Here is a 22,006-nt window from a genome sequence, read left to right as displayed (position 1 = left end):
GTGCAGCAGTTAAGAGTGTGAAGTGCTCTTCCAGACGACCTGAGTGTCCTGGCAGTCACATTAGGGCTGCTTACCACTGCCTGGGTTTCCAGCTCCAGGGGACCTGACACCCTCTTCTAGACTCACTGGTACATCTACACACGTGTATGGAATAACTCCATCTCTATATATAATTAAAATGATAAAAATCTTAAAAAGTATTACTGCCCTTTGACTTGCTTTTAACTGTCTTCCCCTCTTTTGTTCAAGATGCTTTAATTCAGCGGTTCTCAACCTGTGGGTCACAGCCCCTTTGGGAGGATCTCATATCAGATACTTACATTACCATTTATAATAGTAGCAAATTGCAATTATAAAGTAGCAATGTCATAATTTTATGGTTGGGGATCGCCACACATGAGTACATGAACTGTTCTAAAGGGCTGTTGCATTAGGAAAGTTGAAGATAATTGCATCCCTCCGCCTCAAGACAGTATTTCTCTGTGTAAGTCCTAGCTGTCCTGGAACTAGCTCTTGTAGACCAGGCTGGCCTTGAACTCACAGAGATCTGCCTATCTCTGCCTCCCAAGTGCTGGGATTAAAAGTTTGCACCACTACTGCTTGGCAACGTCTAATGTCTTTAATGGGCCTCTGTTAGAAATCCCCAAGCCACTATGTGCCTTCCAGAGCCATCCTTGCCTGCAGTTTATGCCTTCAAATTATAAACGCACACAATCACTGATGTTTGTGGATAAGGCTTGGGGGACAACCCTTAGTCAGAACTTCAGGCCTGTCCGTCTGGCGCTGGCCCCTGGGTTTCTTCAAACCTCTGATGAAAACTGAGTCTGATGACAGGCTAGTGTCTTGTCTTGTTGCTGCCTTAAAAAAATCAGTACATGTCAATTATCCACAGCAATGGCTTTGTACTTTTAAGTTTGTGGGAATAGCTGTCCTGGAGAGCAAAGTTTTGTCTCCAGCGACAACAAATTGTAGAACTTTCTCAGAGTGCTCAGTTTGATAATTGCTTACTTTGGTTTCTGTTTGTGTGACATCACCATAGCAACTGTCCAGCATCCCCAGTATACCCAACAGCAATGCTTATTGTGTTTGATTTAGACAGCAGGATTTATGGAACCATAGTAATGATCTTAGTTTAAGATTTTTTTTCATATTTCCCCCAGTATGTTATTCTGTTGAAAATTGCAAAACATATTTCTTTTCATATACTGGAGCTATGCCAGAGGCCAGCTTTTGTCCAGTGGAACAGAAGTTACACACCTGTTGTTTCTTGCACATAAAATACAGATATTCTCTCAGTCTGAGAGTTTGCCTTGTGGGCTGGGGCTATGGCTCGCTGGTAGAGTGCTTTTTTGCAGGCGTGGGTCTCAGGATCCACTCCCAAGCATGGCCCCGAGAAGAAGGTAAAGGCTAAAGCTTGCTTCATGGAAGGGGAGATGTCGACCATACGGTGCCGCCATCGCGAAGAGGCCATGTTAATAGCCCCTGCCCGCTGCCCCGGCTGCCAGGCCAGTTCCATGATCACGAGTCCATGTGGCTTTGAGTCTGGTGAATATATTACGAGTGCCAGAGGGAGTGAAGCAAAGGGCACAAAGGCATCTTTGTGCAGATCTCCATGAGGTCCCGGTCAGAAAAGAGGCAGGCCATGCTAAAACCTTTCTGGGGCACCTGGGGAACGGGCACAGCTAAGGGATCTTAAATAATCATACCAGGCTCTAGGCTGCCTCAAAAATTAGCCTGAACCTCTGGTCTCCTTTAGAGCAGGTCTCAACATAGTTCATGTTTAGTTCCCATAACTCAATTTTTAAAAGCATAAGATTTGTGTAGGTATTAACTGTAGCCATGGTCTCCTTGTTTCTTTCTTTCTAATGTTACCTGTAGATCATGATGTGAAGCTCTCAGCTACTGCTCCATGGCCATGCCTGTCTGCTTCCTGTCATGATGATCATGGGCCAACCCTTTAAAACTGGAGGCAAATCTCAATTAAATGCTTTTTTTAAGAAATGAATTGCTGCCGGGCGGTGGTGGCGCACGCCTTTAATCCCAGCACTCGGGAGGCAGAGGCAGGTGGATCTCTGTGAGTTCGAGACCAGCCTGGTCTACAGAGCTAGTTCCAGGACAGGCTCCAAAGCCACAGAGAAACCCTGTCTCGAAAAACCAAAAAAAAAAAAAAAAAAGAAATGAATTGCTTTGGTCATGGTGTCTCTTCACTGCAATAGAAGAGCAATTAAGACACCCATTTCTTGACCTAGTGAGAAGGTCTCAGTTGAAGCTTCTCATATTCTTCTTCAATTGGTTGATGGAGAAACACACCTTTTGAGTTTTTTTGAGGCAGAACATGCCTGAGCTCATGCAGCTAGGCAGCCATGAGGGTGGGGATTTGTAGATATCTATGGAACACTCATTGATGAGTAAGGGAACACTCATCAATGAGTAAGGCCATTTTCCAGCATAACATCAAATAGAACTTGGTCTCATGAGCTTAGAATGGGAAATGCCTCTGCAGGTAAGTTAAAATAATAGACCTATGTTGAAAAATGGGGAGAGACATTTTGGCCGATTTCACCAGACCACAGGGTTCCCAAACAATCATTTTTTAGCACTCCCATAGAGCTTTTCGTGTGCAGGGTGGTATTGAATGCTTTCTGTGGATGACCTAACGTCAATCACTGGCAGATCTGTTATGCAATGATACTTTCCTTATTTTATAGTAGACATATAAGCAGAAAGGAAGATCTCAGCCCAGGGAAAGAAGTGTTACCTGGCTGAGGAGTACTCCAAGTGGTAGGATTCAAGCCTCACTTTCCCATTGACTTGGCTCCAGGATAAATTTCAAATGTATTCATGGAACAGCTTTTCGATGCTGGTTGTCACAAGGTGTTTCCTTTTTTAGCTCCTGATAATGGTGGCTTGTTTTTATTTCTTGCTTTGAATTTAGTTTAAGGAGTTGCCACTTTGAGCAATCTTTTCAAAAATGTAACTTTTGTCTTAGTTTATTCTACAATCCCCTACTTCATTGACTTTTGTACTCATTTTGTTTATTCCACTTACTTTGGATTCTGTTTGCTTTTGTTTTTCTGTATCGTTAACTTAGATCCTATTTCTTCAAACACACCTAAAGCTACAGATTTCCTTCTAAACACCAATTTACCCACATATCATACATTTTGATATTTTCTCCTTTGAATCCATTTCAGAATACTTCTAATTCCTTTTCAAGTTATTTTTAAAGTGATGAGCGTTATTTTAGATGTTCTTAATGGAACTCTTCTTTTTGTATTCTGCTTTATTTCCCACTGAGTTATTAATTATATCTCTTTGGCACTTTTTAGTTCTTGCTGTAGATTTAGAACAGTCACGGTTTTCACAGTTTGCCTGAGAAAAAAATTATAATAATATTCTTTCATTTCACATGTATGTATATACATACTTAATATATACATATTCTGAGAATGCAATTTCACTTATCTCTTTTTAGAATAAACTTTTAAGTATCTATGAACTCTGTTATATAGTAATTTTTGCTTTCTATAGCCAGGTGTCTTCTAGGGAAATTTTAAAAGAGATAATGTTAACAGATAAGTGACATGATCGTCATAAAAGTGTCCCTTAATCAACTTTGGTGTTTCCCGGAGACTTCCTTCAGTACTACCTGTAGCTTCATGTGTCTGGTGGAAGAGTATGCCAGCTCTCATTTATCTGAACAGATATTTCTGTTTATGGGCATGAGTGTCTGGCTGTCTCTTCTTCTGTTTGTGCCTTCCCAATGTTTTATTATCTTCGTGCTTGAATAGTGTTTGTGATGTCTGCCTAGTGTGTCCCCCATTCCAGTTTTCTCTTCATACAGCACACATCCTCTGCCTTCTCACAGTGTGTCCCATTCTATTTTTGTGATTTTTCTATTTTGGGGAGCTGATTTTTAAAAGCTTGTGTGTGTGTGTGTGTACATTCATGAGTGCCTGCCAAGTGCACACATGGAGGTCCCAGGACTGTAGCATGAATATAAAAACCCAGAGACAGATATGGGGGTTCAACCTGAAGATCAGAAAAGCAAAGCAGCCAACCACTGGCTCTTACCTCTGCCTCAGACCGAAAATGGGTGATCCTGCCTCCACGAATCCTCAGATTGAAACTGACTGTGAGACCTGTCTCCTCCCATTTTGTATTCCTCTGTAGTGCTGGTATTAAAGGCATGCACCACCACTGCCTGGCCTGTATGGCTGCTTTGCACTGATCTTTGGACAAGCTTTTTTTTTATTAAAACACAAATAATCTACTACTATACAGGACATCTTATGAGAGTCAGTTCTCTTTCTTCACTGTGCAGATCCTGGGTAAGCTTAGCCCTTTAGGCTAGACAAGGTCCTTAGCAGTTTGTCGTGGTCTGCGTTAGTGTTTCCCTGGGATTAGCCAGCTCCTGTATCTGTGGATTTGTGGTTTTCATGAAACTTGGAAGAAATCTAGCTATTAATTTTTTTTTTTTTGAGACAGAGTTTCTCTGTGTAGTCCTGGCTGTCCTGGAACTCACCATGTAAACCAGGCTGGCCTCAAACTCAGTGATCCCACTGCTTCTGCCTCCTGAGTGCTGGGATTAAAGGTGTGCACCGCCACCACCTGGTTTATCCTGAGTGCTGGGATTAAAGGTGTGCGCCACCACCACCTGGTAATATTAATTTTTTGTTTTTTCTTCTTTCCTCGTGGGAACTCCAGTTTCACCTGGATTTAGATGGCTCAGGACAATCCTTCTTGCCACTGAGCCTTCTCCTGTTGTCAACACTGTTTCCCTCTGCCGGCTCTGGATGTCTTCTCCTGCTCCGTTTTTGTTGTAGAGTATTAGTTAAAGATGTGTCACATTTGTTTATACTGTGGAATATTTGTTTTAATGATCCAAAGATGTGTTACATTCTTTTATGTTGCATTTGTTTAACTCTGTGAAGTTGTGCTGTTTTGCCTGTCTAAAATGCCTGATTGGTCTAATAAAGAGCTGAATGGCCAATAGCAAGGCAAGAAAAAGGATAGGCAGGGCTGGGAGGCAGAGAGAATAAATAGGAGGAGAAATCTGGGAGGAGAAGACCAGGGAGCGAGAAAAGGTGAAGGAGAGGACACCAGGGGTCAGTCACCCAGCCACCCAGTCAGCCATGGAGTAAGAAGTAAAGAAAGACATATAGAATGAGAGAAAGGTAAAAGCTCAGAGGCAGACAGTAGATGGGATAATTAAAGTTAAGAAAAGCTGGCTAGAAACAAGCTAAGCTGAGACTGGGAATTCATAAGAAAGAATAAGCCTCCGTGTAACTTATTTGGGAGCTTGGTGGCGCCCCCCCCCCAAAGAATCAAAGACTAAAAACAAAAGAACCAGCTACAGGTTTCCACCTTTTCCTCCTATCGCCTAAAAGTTTCCATTCTGCTGTTCTAGGTGAGCAAGATGCTCTTTTCTGCTGCTAAAAATTCCTGCTCTAGAAGTTCATTCTCGCTCCTTTGGGTGTCTTGTATTTCTTGTCTATGTATGTATCTTTCTCTGGTCCCCTGGTCATCTTTCTGCCAGTCTGTCATCTATCCCAGTGCTGTTCAAGGCTCCTCTTTCTGTGATCGCCCATACAACTTTGTTTAAATGGGGCATATTCTTTAGTTCCTTAGATTCAGCATCACAAGGCCAGTGACCATGTCCTCACCAAGATACCTTCAGAACTTAGAAGTGTCTGAATGCAGTAAATGCACGCCAAGAGAATTGATACATCAGTGACTTTAACGGCACCCGAGTTTGTCTTATTTTCTCTACATTCCTAGTCAGGCTCCTATGGAAACTCTTTGCCACAAAGGAACAAAAGAGGCCATATATGGATGAATGGTTCATCTTGCTGAACAAATACAGTGAAAACTACTTTCTTGCTTGGACCAAAATTGGTGCTGTTGGGGCGTAGGTTATCAGGGCTGCAAAGGAAAGACACATTTTATTATGTAGGAAAATTGGAATCTGTCTGGATTGTTGAGGGAAACACTCCATGGTCTGGAGCTTGAATTTCAGTTGCTAAGGGACTTTAAACTTCACTGAGTAAGTCTGAGGTTAGCGACATATTATGAAATATGTATAGAGGAAAATATTTAGCTGTTGTGGTTTGAATGTGAAACGGGCCCCTGTAGGTTCCTTTGTTTAAATACTTGATCTTCACCTGGTGGTGCTCTCTGGAAAGGTGGTCTTTCCCCTCTTTCCTCATTGGCTGAGTAATCAGGTGGGGGGGGTACATCTACCATCTACGTACATTTGCCTACTTCTCAACAATGACTCTGCCTGGATTTATTTCTACATTCTACATGCTTTGTATTGTAAAGATTTCAGCCTGCGACCTTGCCATATCTGCAGGTTGTGAGGTAAGTTTGGGCATTAATACTTTTTCCTCTAAGTCTCTAGTTTTGGCAGCGGTGGTTGAATTAGCAGGTTGTTAGCAGGGACCCACTGTTCCCTGCACATCTGGAGCTGGACCTGAGCTGACTCAACCACTCTTGAAAACAGACCATGATGTTTGATTTCTTCCAGCTACTATACTCTGGCCCTGATGATGGATAATGTAGGCTGGGGTGAGGGCATCAACTATTGAGCCAGGCAACTCTTTAGCTGCTGCCTTTACTGTCTGACTTGATATTCTGCACAGTCAATATGCCAGGACCTCCTAATAAGCCACATTCAACAGTGGAAAGTAAAAACTAACAGAAAGACCCAGCTGAGGGTGAAGTTGACCCTTCACCCGGTTTTCAGAGGTGAGAGCCAGGTCTTGTGTATTTGGCTCAGGAGTTCTCTGAAACTCTGTTACCACACCCCCTGCTTTTTGGGAGGCTTTCTAGATCAGGTCTGCTGTTGGGGTGCAGGTATGCCTATACACTTGGAGCGAGTAGTGGAGAGGGTGAGATGCCAGGTGTTTCCACAGGTTCTCAGCATAAAAATGATGTCGAGGAAGAAGGAATTTAAATGTGGTGCTTGGGAGGCAAGCTAGAGGATATTTGTTATCTCTTTCAGGTTGTATCCCCAGGGAACACAGGTCTTCCTCTGGGAAAGAAGCTCCCCATTGACTGGCACACTTAGAACTGAGCAAATGGTTCTATTCCCTTAGGCGTGTGTGGAATACAAGGAGATTCAGTTGTAAAGATGACCGAAGAGAATAGAAGGGAGTGGCTTTAGACGCACCTGTTCTAGTGGAGAAACACTCGTGGAGGATGTTAGAAGCTATGGCTTTGGTTCGTTCTTTAGGGTTTTGTGAAATGTGAACAGGAGGTAGAGAGAGGCCAGTACCTGGAAAGACTGGAGGAAATCTGATTGATTAGCCACAGACCCTTGCTGAAGGCTGAATGCGCTCGTGTGTGTGTGTGTGTGTGTGTGTGTGTGTGTGTGTGTGTATGTGTATGTGTGTGTGGTGGTTATGGGTAAAGGCAGCACAGTGACCATCCCAGTTGAGAACTTTTTCTCTCTTTTGTAATGAGGATTGGATACTTGTTTTTAGCTCTAATATGAACTAAAAGTATTTTCACCTTTCTTGTCAGTGATTGGTTCAGAAGTGGACATGTGACTTGATGAGATGTTTATTGTGGCTTCTGGGAAACTTTGCTTCTTTACAGGACTTCGAGAGAACTGGGTCTCTCTTCCCTTCATGCACAAACCAGAAACCTCTGGCAGTCGCTTGCCACTGACCCAGAGCCACGAGGGACCTAGGTTAGGACCATGCTGCATACAGCAGCAGAGTAAGTCTGTGAGTCTTGTGTGACTTGACCATCCAATCCTGAACCTCACTCTCTGGGGGACCTCTGCTTTAGTTGATTAGGCCTTAACAATGACATAAGCTGATTTGACTTGTCCCTGTACCCCATTTTGGCAAAATAACATGCCTATTTCACTGGAGACTAGAGTTTGACAAAGAATTTCCAGGTTTATGTTTTCAATTTGGCATTGGCTGTCTTGTGGTCTACTAGGCATAAGAAGTAGCTAAAAGATGTCTGCTGAACCAGTCAAGGAGTTAATGTTGGAAAAATTGAAAGGAACTATTTTTCCTTTGGGTGCACTGGAGATTACATCCAGAACCTATATGTGCTGGACAGTTGCTCTCCTGCTAAGCTACATCTCCAGTCCAAGAGATCGCATTGTGACATAGATATCAGGCAACGTCGTGTTGGACTCAGTATGGATTTCAGGGAGATGGCATTCAGTCAAATGAATATTGTGATAAGTTTTGAGAATAAGTGGATTTGGAGGTGGACTGGGACATTTGGAGGATGGCAAACACATTAGGAGCTGCTGTTTGGAATGTGAAAGGAGCCAGGGAAAGACGAGTTGTCTTAGTGTCTCCTCCTGTTGCTCTGATAAAATACTCTGATGAAAACAACTGATGGGGAAAAGTTTTGTTTCAGTTCAGGTACCGTCCGCCATTTTTGGGGAAGCCAGGGCTGGGTGCAAGAGACGAAGGGATGCACCCAGTTCCCTCTCTGCTTTTCTCTAGGTCCAGAACCCAGGCCATGAAATGGTCTGCTTTCTACCCCTCCATTAAGCTGAGTCTTCCCACATCAATCAGTGTAATCTGGACGATCTCCCACAGGCATAGCCAGAGGCGATTCTAGATTCTGTCAGATTGACAATTAGCGCTACGGGTCACACCAGTGCTGAGTGCACAGGGAAGCAGTTGACACCTGAAGCCTTAAGTATAACTGAACTGATTAGTTTCTGTGTGACTATCTCCCCATCAGGCGAATAGCAGCCGAGTGGAAGAACAGCAGGATTGTTTCAAATAGGGGAATGGAGGAGGTGTCACGGAAACCCCACATCAGAGAGAACGGACAGGTCTAAGAATAGCAGTGGGTATTATTTTAATAGGATGGCTCGCATTCTTTGACATTTCAACCTCCAACTTTTTAAAAAGAAATCTCTGATTGGGATGCTGTGTTTGTGAGGCCGGTCATTAATTCTCGATTGCGGATGAGGGAGAAGAGCATTGCAGGACATATGATCACACTGTAACCCTGAGATGGCATTTGTGTTAATGACATAAAGTCAACTAGTTGACAGAAAGTCATCGTAGAGAGTGAGAGGGAGTCCGGGGAACGGATAGAGAGATGCACAGGAAGTCGTAGGGAGGAACTTTGAGTGTGGGGGTCCTTTTCAGTTTGGAGTGGTGGAGAATACATCTGCAAAGGGGAAAGGTCAACCAGTTGCTCTTCAGCCTCTCTGAACTAGTAAGTTTTCACCCCAGCCTCTGACTCCTGAGCCTTTATTGGTAAATAGAATGATAGAGATTGAGTTAAAAACTACACTTGGTGTTAGCGGCAGGAGGCATATCCAGCGGGATGTTGGATCTGCTGGGCTAAGTCCTGCTGGGCTGCTTACTGAGAAGTGGGCCAGCAGTTACGGGCTAAAACTGCAGTGGATTCAGGTGTAGCCTGTGTGCCAGCAGAAAAACAACAGCAGAGGTTCAGGAAATTCACACAGGCATTCTGCCCACCATTCATTTATTGATTTTTCTCATCTTTTAAAATGTAAACAATAATGTTTGTATGTCAGATTCTACCCAAGGCACCGAGGACAGGCAGCAGTGAGAGACTGAGGCTTCCACTGGGGTGAGATCAGATTCCCACCAAGAAAGGTGGATTCCATTTAGAGGCATCTGTTCCTTCTGGAGTACTTTATGGAGAGTGTCTCTGGCAGCGTGGAAGATGAGCTTTTGTGATGGAACATTCTGTGGCGGTGGAACATTCTTTCTGTGGCGGTGGACTACTTGAGATAGGGAAACCATGAAGGAGATGGGGTGGTCTCGTAGGACATGATGGACACGGTGTAAAAGGGCTGATTTTGAGGGCTGTGTGAAGAGCATTGAGCGAAATTGGCAATGAGGACAGGGCAGTGAGTGAGAGGGATGAGGTGCAAGGGCTCTTGGGAAGTGAATTACACCGTTAATAAAGTTGGGTGGTGGGAACAATTTGGGAACTTGCAATTAGCTGCAGGCTCCTTGAGTTATCCACAATTCGCACCATGGAGGAGTCGTCACTTTGGACCTCTCTTCTAAGAATAATAGAGATGTGCAACTGAGAACCAGCTCAGAGTCCGCTGCTCCCAGTGGCTGCTCAGTCATCAGCCCATCTATTTCTGCAGGCCTTCAGCCTCTGCTGGGCCTTCTAGAAAGTTCTCTTACATCATCTCGTCATTTATCATCTGATAGGCTCCTCCAAATTTCTCTCACACCACTCTTATCACTTCCTATTTCACGAAGGTCATTGGAGTTTTCTTCCCTAGGATTCCCAATCTTAAAAAAAAATAATCAAAGAACCTAGCAGCCCATGGTGGCCAGAGGAGGAAGTTAGATTCCCTGAAGCTGGACTTAGTGATGGTTGTGAGCCAGCATGTGGGTGCTTGGACCGAAACCCAGGTCCTCTGGACAAGCAGCCAGTACCTTGAACTCTCTCCCTATCACCCAGCTGCAGTCTTTATGTATTTCTGGAAGTCTGGAGTGTTCTTGAGATTTTTTTGAAGGAGAAATGACCTATTAATATATCTCCAGATCTTAAAATGCCACTGTAGAGAAAACCATAATAAAAGTTCATCATCTTGGCAGGAGGAGGTTTTCTTTCCGGGAGTTCACCTATCCTTGATAAATGAACTCTGAGGCTGGAGACACGGGGTGGTGGGAGAGCAGCTACTGGATCATGTGCCTTTTCTCTTTGAAAAAGCTGGAGTGCTTTCTCTGCTTTTGACTGGCCATGTCTTCCGTAACAAGCTAATTGGCATGCTCCCTTATATGCAAGAAGTTTTGTAGTTTTTCGTTTTGGAGGGAAGTCAGATCTGTCCTTCATGTTATGTGTGTTCGTACATTCCCTTCCATCGTCCACGAGGATCTAGCCCTATAAGTATCCTGAGGATGTACTCTCCTCAGTGGGATCAATATCCTCTGACTTAAGTCACCACTGAGTCACTCTAGAGCTCCCTTCCCTCCTCTGAGATGGAAACTGGTATGTGACCTTGAAGTGTGAGGTCACCCAGACTTTCAAGTGTGTTCTGAGAGTCTTCCATCCAGCTATGGTTGCTTAGTTCCCAAGCCTTCCTGGGGGCTCTATGGCATCCATTTTGCCTTGTTAGAAACTGTTTAGCTGTGTTGAGGAATAAATTAGATAATGGACGTGAGAGCTCTTTGAGCATCATAAACCACGGAGTACAATTATCTAAACGCAGGCAGTTGTTTTTCTGAGTTGTTAGCTGCGTCAACAGACTCCCTTTAAAAAGATTTGATAGAAACAATAATTTTATCCTCTTTTGAAAGGGAAGGTATGAGCAGAAGATCCTGTTTTATAGAAAGCCAGCTGCACCATCCTGAATTGCTACTTTAAAATGCTTCAAAATGTAGAAAGATGAGCCCACCCTCTGCATACAGGGCTTCTGCAGCTTCACATGCATTGAGCCCAGTGCATTCTGGTATTCCAGAAGAGAACTATCTAGAAACACTACTGATAGCTTGGGTGGCTCCAGATAAACTCCAAAGGAGTGACCGTGTCTCCAATGTCATTTGGAGGAATGTGGAAAGTGTGTTAATTTTCTCCTTTGACAGAATGAGAAAGAGGGTACTGTGTTCTCAGTGTTGGGATAGAGTTGACCCCATTAACTTTTTATTTTCTTTTTCTTCTGCCTCTTCCCTTCCCTTTTCTCCCCACCTGCCCCTGCTTCTCTTTCCTTCTATTCCCTACTCTCAGGTCAACCCAACGCAGAACCCTGTATTCTACTTCATATATCTTCAGCTATAATCACATGTAACTTGCTGAATAGCCAAGGATAAGCCTCCCTAGCATGGACTTAGAAGCATGAACCACTACTCACAGTGCACGTGATGCTGGGAATGAGTCCCCGGGGGGTTGTACGTGTCAGGCAAGCACCTTGCCTTCTAAGCCACACCCCAGCCCCTCAGTCTGTTTTCTAGCATGGCCATTGGCCAGTTAGACAGACTGTGGAGGTCTAAGAAACCACACAGAGCAAAACCAGGCTTCTCTGAGATAACAGTGGTTTTGAAGCCCAAAGAATACTGACGCACGTGCCACTGAGGAGACAGCGCTTTTGCAGACTCAGGGTCATCCTCAGCAGTAGGAGGCAGGTGCTGTTGGGGTTTAGCCACCATTAGACTTTCCTTGGGAGACCAGGGGAGACGTCCTGGCAGCTGCCTCTAAGTGACAGCTTTTCATATTAGTGTCTTTAGGTCAGACACCCTGAGGCCCTTCAGACAACAGTGAAAGCGCGTAAGGAGTGATTCTTAGAGATGGTTTGTTACAGATGTGAGCAAGGATAGGAAGTTTGGCTTGTGGTTCACATTGCTGTATTTGTGGGAATAAATGGTGCCTAGCTTAGGACACCAAGGTTAAGTTTTTGAAGCACATTCAGTTTTTCTCAGAGTGTCTCTATACCAATACAGCACATGCAGAATTCGCGAATTTACAGCACAGGGCTACACAATGCCCTGATTTCTTCCTTTTTATTTCTATAGGCAGAGAGCAAAAGCCTTTCTGCTATTGACTGAGAGAGAGAGAGAGAGAGAGAGAGAGAGAGAGAGAGAGAGAGAGAGAGAGAGAGAGAGACTGCCTCGCTGTGACCCTTGGCAATGACATACACAACCGGGGGCTACATGCTCACACGCGGTTGTAAGGGAGTCTTTGACTTTTAAAATCTTCTCATTAGCATGTGTATTTTAGAAATGACGCACTTCCTTTCGATGCTTTCATATATGTATACGATGTATTCTATCATGTTTAGAATCTCTCAGCAGTGAGACCTCAGCCAGTGAATAACTTCTGATAGTGTTAACACACTTCTGTTAGTACAGTCTTCCTGTCTGAAGATGATGCAGGCAGCGCATGCAGGGTTTTGCAGTTGACAGAGACTGTTAAAGGCCAGAATATTTGCCAGGTCGGAAGAAAGGTTGTCTGAGCTTTATTTTTCCCTGGGAAAATGAAGTAAGCAAAGCGTAGCTATCTGCCTATCCTGAAACATGGCCCTCCATTCGAGACATGACATCAGCGCTTCCTGGATCCACACTGTAGCCCACAGCCTCCATTCACGGGTTTCCTGTGGTCACACTTACAGGAGCCTTGTTGCTTCCTAGATGCCCGTCAGGACCTGAGTGTGTCAGGAGGAAAACTGCATTTTTCCTCTTTTGGTCACAATTTTACTCCTCTCATCGGGCAATGAAAATGATGAACACCCAAAATATTTATTACAAAATCAGTAATTTGGCCCGGTTGGCCATTTTAACAGAAAACTTGATAAATGAAAGTTTTGTGTTAGGTTGGGTTTTTCTTCTGTCATTAATGAAAACGAAGAACAGAAAAACAGGTTTTTACCTTGTACTCATCATTTTAGTCTTTAATAATGTTGTGAATAGTCTGAGTTCTTTAAAAAATTTTTAAGCTGTTTTTAGTATTATTATTTATTATTGCTATTTTATATGTGTGGGTGTTTTTGCCTTCACAGATGTCTACATCTTATGTGTGTGGTGTCCATGGATACCAGAAAGGGTCTAGATCCCCTTGAATTGGAGTCACAGGTGGTGAGGAGCCCCTGTGTGGGTGCTGGGAATCAAACCTGTGTCCTCTAGAAGAGCAGTCAGTGCTTTTCCTTGCTAACCCTCTTTCCAGCTCTGAGCTCTGAAGAACCCCTATCGATCTGATGCTAACCCACATGCTGTATAGATGAATAGAACATTCATATTGGTATAATAATGTTATCAGAGACTTTATTAAGACTTTGCCAAGATTTTAAAATTGTTATTATTATTTTGCTTCCAGGGTCCTGGTTTGGCTCAGAAATCAATTTAGAATCACATTACATTAGTCAATTAGGTCTCCATCAGCTTTGTCAACTATTAGATCATTCCTCTTCAGTCTTTTTGAGTTTGACCTTGACTCAATTTGAAGGACACTGGTAAGTGACTTTGACCCTGACTCAATAGAAGGACACTATTAGTGACTTTGAAAAATGTCCCCGACCATGGGTTTTCTAATATTTTCTCACGATTCAATTAAGGTTAGGCATCTTGACAAAAACGCTACAGAAGTGTCATCTGGCCACCATCATTGGTGTCAAATCTGGTTCTTCGGTTGAGGAGGGTGGCCGTTAGGCTGATTCATTATGAAGTTACTCCTTGAGTCCAACGGAGCTACTAATTACGTTGTGGAGAGATTCTGAGCCTTTGAACACATCATTTCTCTTCTCCTTTGGTCCACTAATCTTAGCATCCACTGATGGACGTGGCCTGCACTTGTTACTGCTATAGAATCCACCAGATGGTGACTTTCTCCTTCTGCCTTTCCTTAACACCCTGTTCCCATTGTTTATCTCTTCAGTTAGTTATTTATGTTTGTATGGATTCATGTGTGCTTATTTTGTGCGTTGGACTGTAGCCCCCAATTGTCACGATTTATTTTATCGCTCAGATCTCCCCACATTTCTGCCTTTAGCAACCCCTTCAGGTTGGTTCTTTGTTTCCTGTCAAATGACCCATCACTGTTTTAGAACATCATGGCTTTGTGGTAACATCAGCTATTGCAGGATTATTTTCTGTTTTCTCAATCTTGGATAATCAGTTATTTCCCCGCAGCCCTCTGGGTGTTAGGGAAAAGGGGATTTGTAAAGTGAGAACTGAGCTATGCCTTTGATCCTTGCATTAGTGGTCTCACTGTTATCATTGCAACTCCCCTGTTTCTTGCCTGTTCTATAGAGAATATACCGGTGTTCACATCCGTACCATGCTCCTCTGTTTATAACTGACAGCAATAGCATTTAGAACCATGCTGTGTGATATCTTCAGGTTTAATATTTCTCAGATCCTTCAGGGCCTTTTGTGGCATCATAGGAATTTAAGGGTATTTGTTTGATTTCTGTGAAAAATGATGTTGGGACAGACATTGATATAGATTGTATTGAGTCTGTAGACTGTTTTAGGTTGTATGAAGAATTTCAAAAATACCAATTCATTCAATCTAGGAACCAGGGATAATGTTTCATTTATTTGTGTTTCTTTTAATCTTCTCCATCATTGTTTCTGTTTTCTTTTGTGTCCTTGTTTAAATTTTTGCCAAAGTATTTAACTGGTTGTTGCTCTTGTAGATGATGTCTTTTCTTACTTTTATTTTCAGGTGGGAAAATGCCAGTAACTTTCAAGTTTTAGTATGGCAGTCTGAAATGTTTGTAAAATTCATTTACTTGTAACAGATTTTTCATGATGTCTCCAGGACTTTCTTTTCTGTGTATTATCATGTCATTAGAAAGTAGACTTTGCTTTAGCCCATCTAATTTTCTTTCTCCTGTTTAAGTGATCTGGCTAGACTTTGAAAGGCTTTATTGGAAGAAAGCAGGAGCAGAAAGATGGTGGTCCTTGATTCTGCTCTAAGTAGGAGAGTTTTTTTTTTTTGAGAGAGGCAGTTCAATAGGGTCTGCCATATGTGGCTCTTATTATGTTGAAGTACTTTTCTTTAAAAAAGACTTGTTTGTTTTTACTTTGTGGAGTGTTTGCATGTATGTATATATGTACACCATGGGCCTACAGTGCCTGTGGAGGCCAGAAGAGGGCATCAGATTTCCCTTGAACTGGTGTGAGTGTGTGTGTGTGTGTGTGTGTGTGTGTGTGTGTGTGTGTGTGATGGGAACTGAACCTGGGTCCTCTGCAAGAGCAGCAAGTGCTGCTAACCACTGAGCTACCTTTCTGGTCCTAAGATACTTCCCCTTTAAACCTACTATATTGGGAGTTTTGATTCTCTTGATCATGAGGCGATAGTGACTGTTGACTGCATTTTCTGCACGTGTGGTAGTGAAGGGTAGTTTCGGTCTTTAGTCTGCCCCCACATTCACAAATTCACACAAATCATCCTGTCTCTGGAGATAAATCCCACCTGACCTGTGGTGCGGAGTTTGTCTTGCTAGTGTTTTGTAGAGGATTTTTGCATCTGTTTTCCTCAGGCCTGTCATTTTTCTATCCTCATAAGATTCTTTTCTGGATTTAATGCAGGACTTGTGTAATGACTTTGGAAGCATTCCTTCCCCTCAGTCTTCCGGGAGAGTTTGACAGGACTAGTTATTAGGTCTGTTTTAGGCAGCTGTAAGTCAGCAGGAAAGAGATTTGGCTCTCATCTTTGATAGAAAACTTTTTTTTTTTAAGATTATAGTTCAATCTTTACACATTACGTGCTGGTCATTTTTTTTTCATTTTTTTCATTACTGAGTCTTTATAGGTTGTATGTATCCAGGGATTTGTTCATTCCTTGCAAACTGTCCAATTTGCTGGCAAATTGTTCATCATTCCATCTTCTCAACTTCTGTATTTCTGTGTTATCAGTTGTAATGGCTCCTTCCCTTTGGTTTCACTTATCTGGAAGTCTTTGTTTTTAAGATATATATTTTTTAAAGTTTTAAATATTAGGGAGCTGGAAAGATAGCTCACAGTTAAGAGCACTAGATGCTCTTGTAGAGCATCTGAGTTCAATTCTTAGCATGAAAGCTCACAACCATCTGATAGTTCCAGGGACTCTAACATCCTCTTCTGGCCTTCGCATTCATGTGGTGCATACATACATGTAGGCAGAACACCCACACATGTAAGATAAAATAGAGCTTTAAATATTGGGTTTAGCAGCATTATGCTTCTCTATAACCTGTATTTTTTTTTAACATGTCTCATGTCATGCTTTCTTTTTACCATTGGTGTAGGTAGAATAGAATACAGATAAAATTCAGTTAGGAGTCTAAAGTTTAAACATTTAGAATCTGACAAGACCAGAGAATGGGTAATGGCTGACAAAGCTGTGGGAAAGGAGAGATTTGGAAAAAGGCGGATAATCTGATGATGCAAGCTCCTGGCAGTGGACAGAGACTTACGCCAGGCTGGTGAGGAAGAGGAAGAAAGCACGAGGGGAGAAGGGCACATTGGCTTGGTATCTCCTAACCATCTGGGTTTGCAGTATCCAGGGCTATGACCCCATCCATTTAGGGTTTTGCTTTCTCCCCATACCACCTCCCTCCCCCAAACTCGGTCTTTCTGCCTTTGCTCAGATGAAGTTCTGCTCTTTGGCTCCTAGCCATCTCCCAGGGTGGACCGCTGTTTACTAGCATATGTTCTGCAAGCCTCTATTCAGGCCCCTCTGTAGTGTGTATGGGGTGGGAAATCCCATTATCTCAGCCCCAGGGCTTCTGTCTTCCCTTCGCTGAACACCTGTTTGCATTTTTCATTGTGCTTTTGTCTCACTACCTGTCAGTACTTAAACAAGCCATCCTTTGTGGTCCACCCTCTCCTTGATATCATTTTCCTTGCATGGTTCCTGAATAATCAATGATTGAATCAGGAAATGCTGTGTGTTAGCATTTATGGTAAATATGGGAAAAAGAAAGTCTCTTTCCTTTCATGTCCTCAGATTTTGTACAGGATAGAAAGCATATCAATCAAGGATACAGTGTAGAGCAGAAAGTAAGGAAGTATACCTAAGTATGTCTTAATATTCTTCCACCTGATTACCTGCTGTCCAGTTTGGGAAAGGAGAGATGGCATGTTTGGGATGTTTGAGAAGGCGTCAGATTGCCTGGCCTCCTTTGCTACTCACTGGTAGTGATTTTGATTTCTCAGATTCTCTTCTCTGATTCTTACTTCATTTACACAGATCTTTGTTCTTGTCGTGGTGCGGCCATCTTTGGCCTCTTGTGATTTGACTAAGAATGGCTCCCATAGGCTCATATATTTGAATACTTAGTTACTAGAAAGTGGTATCCTTTGAGAAGGATAGGGGGTGTGACCTTGTTGGAGTAGGTTTGACCTTGTTGGAGGAAGTGTGTCTCTGGGGGGTAGACTTGAAGTTTTCAAAAAGCTCAACACCAGTTCCACTGTGGCTTTCTGTCTTTGTCTGTGGATCAGGACACAGTGGACCTCAGATTAAATACTTCCTCTTCTAAGAGAGGCTTTGGTCATGACATCTCTTCATAGCAACGGAACAGTGACTAGGACACCTGTCACCCTTACTTAGGCTCCTTGAGTCCTTGTTTGCTCCGTCTCCCTGTCACTATCCCTTGGTGAATGCTGAGGTGGGATGCAGGTGACATTCACAGCCACCACGTAGGATACATAGTAGGTGTTTAACAATCTGCTCATCTCTCACCAGTGGAGCAGTGGAAAGGGAAGGATTCTCACAAAATAAAACTGTCCTTTGCCACACTTTAAATTTCTGCTAGATTGAAAGATGTGACTCAGGCCCCAAGCTGTGGTCTCTTCTTATCCTTTCCATCTGTAAATTTGGACAGCGGAACATGATTTTTTCTAGCCTGAGGGAACCCATGAAGTGTGTCTTCCCAGCCTGTGCAATGAGATTCCTCAGTCACACAAAAATATGGTGGAAGCCATCTTGTTGACGTCTCATTTTGGGCCAGTACATTCTTACTCTTCTTAGCTCAGCTATCATCTGTTTCTGTGGTATAAGCAGCAGACAATGGTGTATATTTGTATGGCTAGCTTATTTATGAAAGAGGCTGAGACGTGTTTATTATTTTTCAAAGGGTGGTTAAGAATGCTAACAAGTTTCAGCCAGAAGTGATCAGGAACCACATCTCCTATCTATACATCTGTCATTACCATGGTGATCATTGCCTGGTGATCATTGTGTAGCTGGGACATTCATTGAACTTGATATCTCCTGGCTTAAGGATCAGGAAAGCAGGTGTGATTTCTGACATTTGTGCCTTCATGGAAAGCTGTGTAGATGCTTATTCCTAACTCCAGATCTACAGCCTAAAAGACTTTGTGTGTTCCCGTTTGTTTCTATGCCCCTACTCGTCTGTCTTCTCCTTTCAACCTCTCGTGACTCCCACTTACACCACCTAGGTTGGTTTATCCAATTTTCTTCACGAAAATGTCTCCATACCTAAGGATAGAATCTAGACTTCCTCCCTTCCTAGAAGCAGGATCAGAAGGATTGTCATTGTTTCCTAGTCTACTGACTTCCAATGGGAAGAAATGGGCAGGGGTGCAGTTGCCTTACAATAGGATAAAACACGGCGGGCAAAAAGGCAGCTTTCCTTGTGTTCTGTGCCATTGCACACCTTCCTGGAGCAGATGCCATTGCTTTCCGAAGGCCAGCTCAGCTTGAACAATGCATGATTGATCAGTCTTTTCTATAGCTTTCTCTTCCACATGAGCAGTGCTGAAGAGTCAGTGGCCTCTGCCCGGGGCCGACTTTTATCACTGTGTGCTCCTCTTCAGCAGAGCGTGCCTTTGGACAAAGGTGTGGGCTTTAGAAGACAGTGGATACAAGCCCCCCGTAGACTGTAATGCGCCCCTTGAGTTTTCTTCTTGTTTAAAGGAGCGGTGTGAGTGTGTGCATGTGAATGGATGAGTTGTCGCCGTCATGTGTGTTCATGTGGCTGCAAATGTGTGCACACCTGTGGCAGTCACAGATTAACCCTGAATGCCGTTCTTAAGGATCTGTCCACCTTAACTTTTGAAAATACTGATTTCTGTCTTATGTGAATGAGTATTTGTCTGCATGTGTGTGCCTATTTAACACCTGCAACCCTGGTGCCTACAGAGGCCAGGGGCGGGTGTCAGATTCCCTGGAATGGGAGTTACAGACAGTTGTGAACTGCTGTGTGGCTGCTAAGAAGTGAACCTCAGTCCTTTGCAAGAGCTCTAAGTACTCTTAACTACTGAACCATCTTTCCAGTATCCACTGTATTTTGGGGGCTAGCTCTCTGACCTGACGAAGTAAGCTAAGGTCATTCTCCAGAGAGTTCTGGGTAGCCGCTTGTCTCCATTTCTCTAGTGCTGGACTGCAAGCTTGCACTAGCACATCTGACTTTTCTGTGTAGGTGAGGGCTTTGAACTCAGGTCCTCAGAGTGTGGGATCAACACTTAATGACTGAGCTGTGTTCCCCAACCCTGGGAAGAGAAAATTTTATCTGCCTTAAAGACTTCTATAGTTATGGCATGATATAAAATATCAGCAAGGACTTAATAAATGTCACTAATAATGAGAATAAATGATAATCATGACTTTGAATGTTCATATGGGATTAAGTCACTACCAATGATTCTGTGTGAATCACTTTGGAAACTGCTGTCACTAGGGACCAAGGCTCAGTCCTTAAGCCACATTCCTCAAGAATGAGCAGACTCTATTGTTTAGAGTCACTCTTGCAGTAGGCAATGCCTTTGCTAGATATTTTAGAGTCTTCTGTGGTATCAAACAGCTTAAGTTAATATGTCGGTACCTAGCCTAGAGAGAGATTTCTGGCTCATTGGGGGACAGTTTGCCTGATGGCTGAAGCATGAAATGACTTTCAGAGGATGAGTGATTTTGTCTCTCTATGCAAACCGAGATCACAGAATTGTGTAAGACCATAACCGCAAGGCCAGGGGAGCTTATTCTTGTTTCTCACTGACAAGCAAAGCAATGTTGCATTGGGAACAATTCTAATTGGTTTCTTGACTCCTCAGATCACAAGGGTTTCATGTATATTTATCCCGAATACAGTTTGATGTGCCTTAGGAGTTAAAAGAGAAGAAAGCCCCTTTCCCATTGAGAGTTTGAAGGGTTTCACATTTCCAGCTCATTAGCCAAAACTGAGAAAGCTATATTTTTTTTTCCTCATGAGTTTTTAGAGTAAGCTTGTCTTATTTGGTTTCTATTGCTGTGATAAAACACTGTGACCAAAAGTAACAGTTTATCATGAAGGGAAGGCAGGGCAGGGAGTCAGAGCAGGAACCTGGAGGCAGGAATTGATGCAGAGGCCATGGATGAATGTTGCCTCCTGGCTTGCTCTCTGTGGCTTGCTCAGCTTCCTTCCTTATAGACTCAGGCGCCATCTGCATTGAGGTAGCATTGCCCACAGTAGGATGGGACCCTCCTACATCAGTCACTAATCAAGAAAATGCCTGACAGACTTGCCTATAGACCAATCTGATGGAGGCCACCTCTCAATATGGGTTCATTCTTCCCAGATGACTCTATCTTGTGTCAAGGTGACAGAGAAGCAAACAGGACAAAGGTTGGAAGTGAGACAGCTGTGTGAGTAGAAAACACAAATACAGACACTGACAAAATAACCTCTCCAATTAGGGGAAGAACAAAAAGCCAAACCAGACAAATAAAATAGCGAACAAAAATGATGTGGAAAAAAATTGTGGCCTTTGTCAGAGGTCTTCACTGCAGTTCAGAAAAGTGGGTGTGATATATTAGAAATGGCCTTGGGCTGTTTCCACTTCACAGATGGGTGTGAACGAGTCAGCAAATCTCCTAGGCCCTTGGTCTTATCACTGGAGATGTCTGAACTCATTTAGTGCTTTCAGAATATATTCTATAAAATATGCTGTCTACAATACCAAAAACTTCATGGGTATAAGGTATGAGAGTCAAGGGCGGTGGAAAATGTTTTTCAGCTTAGGGGTTATTTTGATTTTTTTTTGTGAGATTAAGACTGTGAAAACAGTGATTATTTTAAACCCCAACTTCATAAAATGCTGGAAGCCCGTGTCAGAGCTGTCGTACTTTCTTTCTGTATCATTCTGTTTCAATAAATATTAAAAAGATCCAGAAATCTTGGGATGATGGGTGCCTGCAGACTTTCCTTTAGCCTGCTACTTTCTAGGATTATGAAATGTTTTGAAAGAAACAGCCACAAGTGACAGACTCACAATGGAAGTATAAATTTTCTCCAGTGGGCTCTCAACGTTAGTATGGGACAGCTGAGGGAAGGGCTAGTCATTGGATCTCCGCTAGACTCTACCCACATGAGTCAGTAGAGAGGAGATAGGCTTTCTGAGTTCAGTACGGCTACTTCTTAATTATCATCGGAATGACTGTGAGCTTCCCTTTCTTTTCTTGATTATCCATTGACTTCTAGTAGTTGCAGAGGCTGGAGAAATGCCACATGGCCCTGTTTCATCGAGAGAACTTAAGCTCTTGCAGAGGACTTGAGTTCAGTTCCCAGCACCCAGTAGCAGCTCACAGCCGCCTGTAACTCCAGTTCCAG

Source organism: Microtus pennsylvanicus, chromosome 3, assembly GCF_037038515.1.
Source record: "Microtus pennsylvanicus isolate mMicPen1 chromosome 3, mMicPen1.hap1, whole genome shotgun sequence".
Lineage (NCBI taxonomy): Eukaryota > Metazoa > Chordata > Mammalia > Rodentia > Cricetidae > Microtus > Microtus pennsylvanicus.
The sequence above is the reverse complement of the archived record's forward strand: the minus strand, read 5'-3'. Positions refer to the sequence as shown.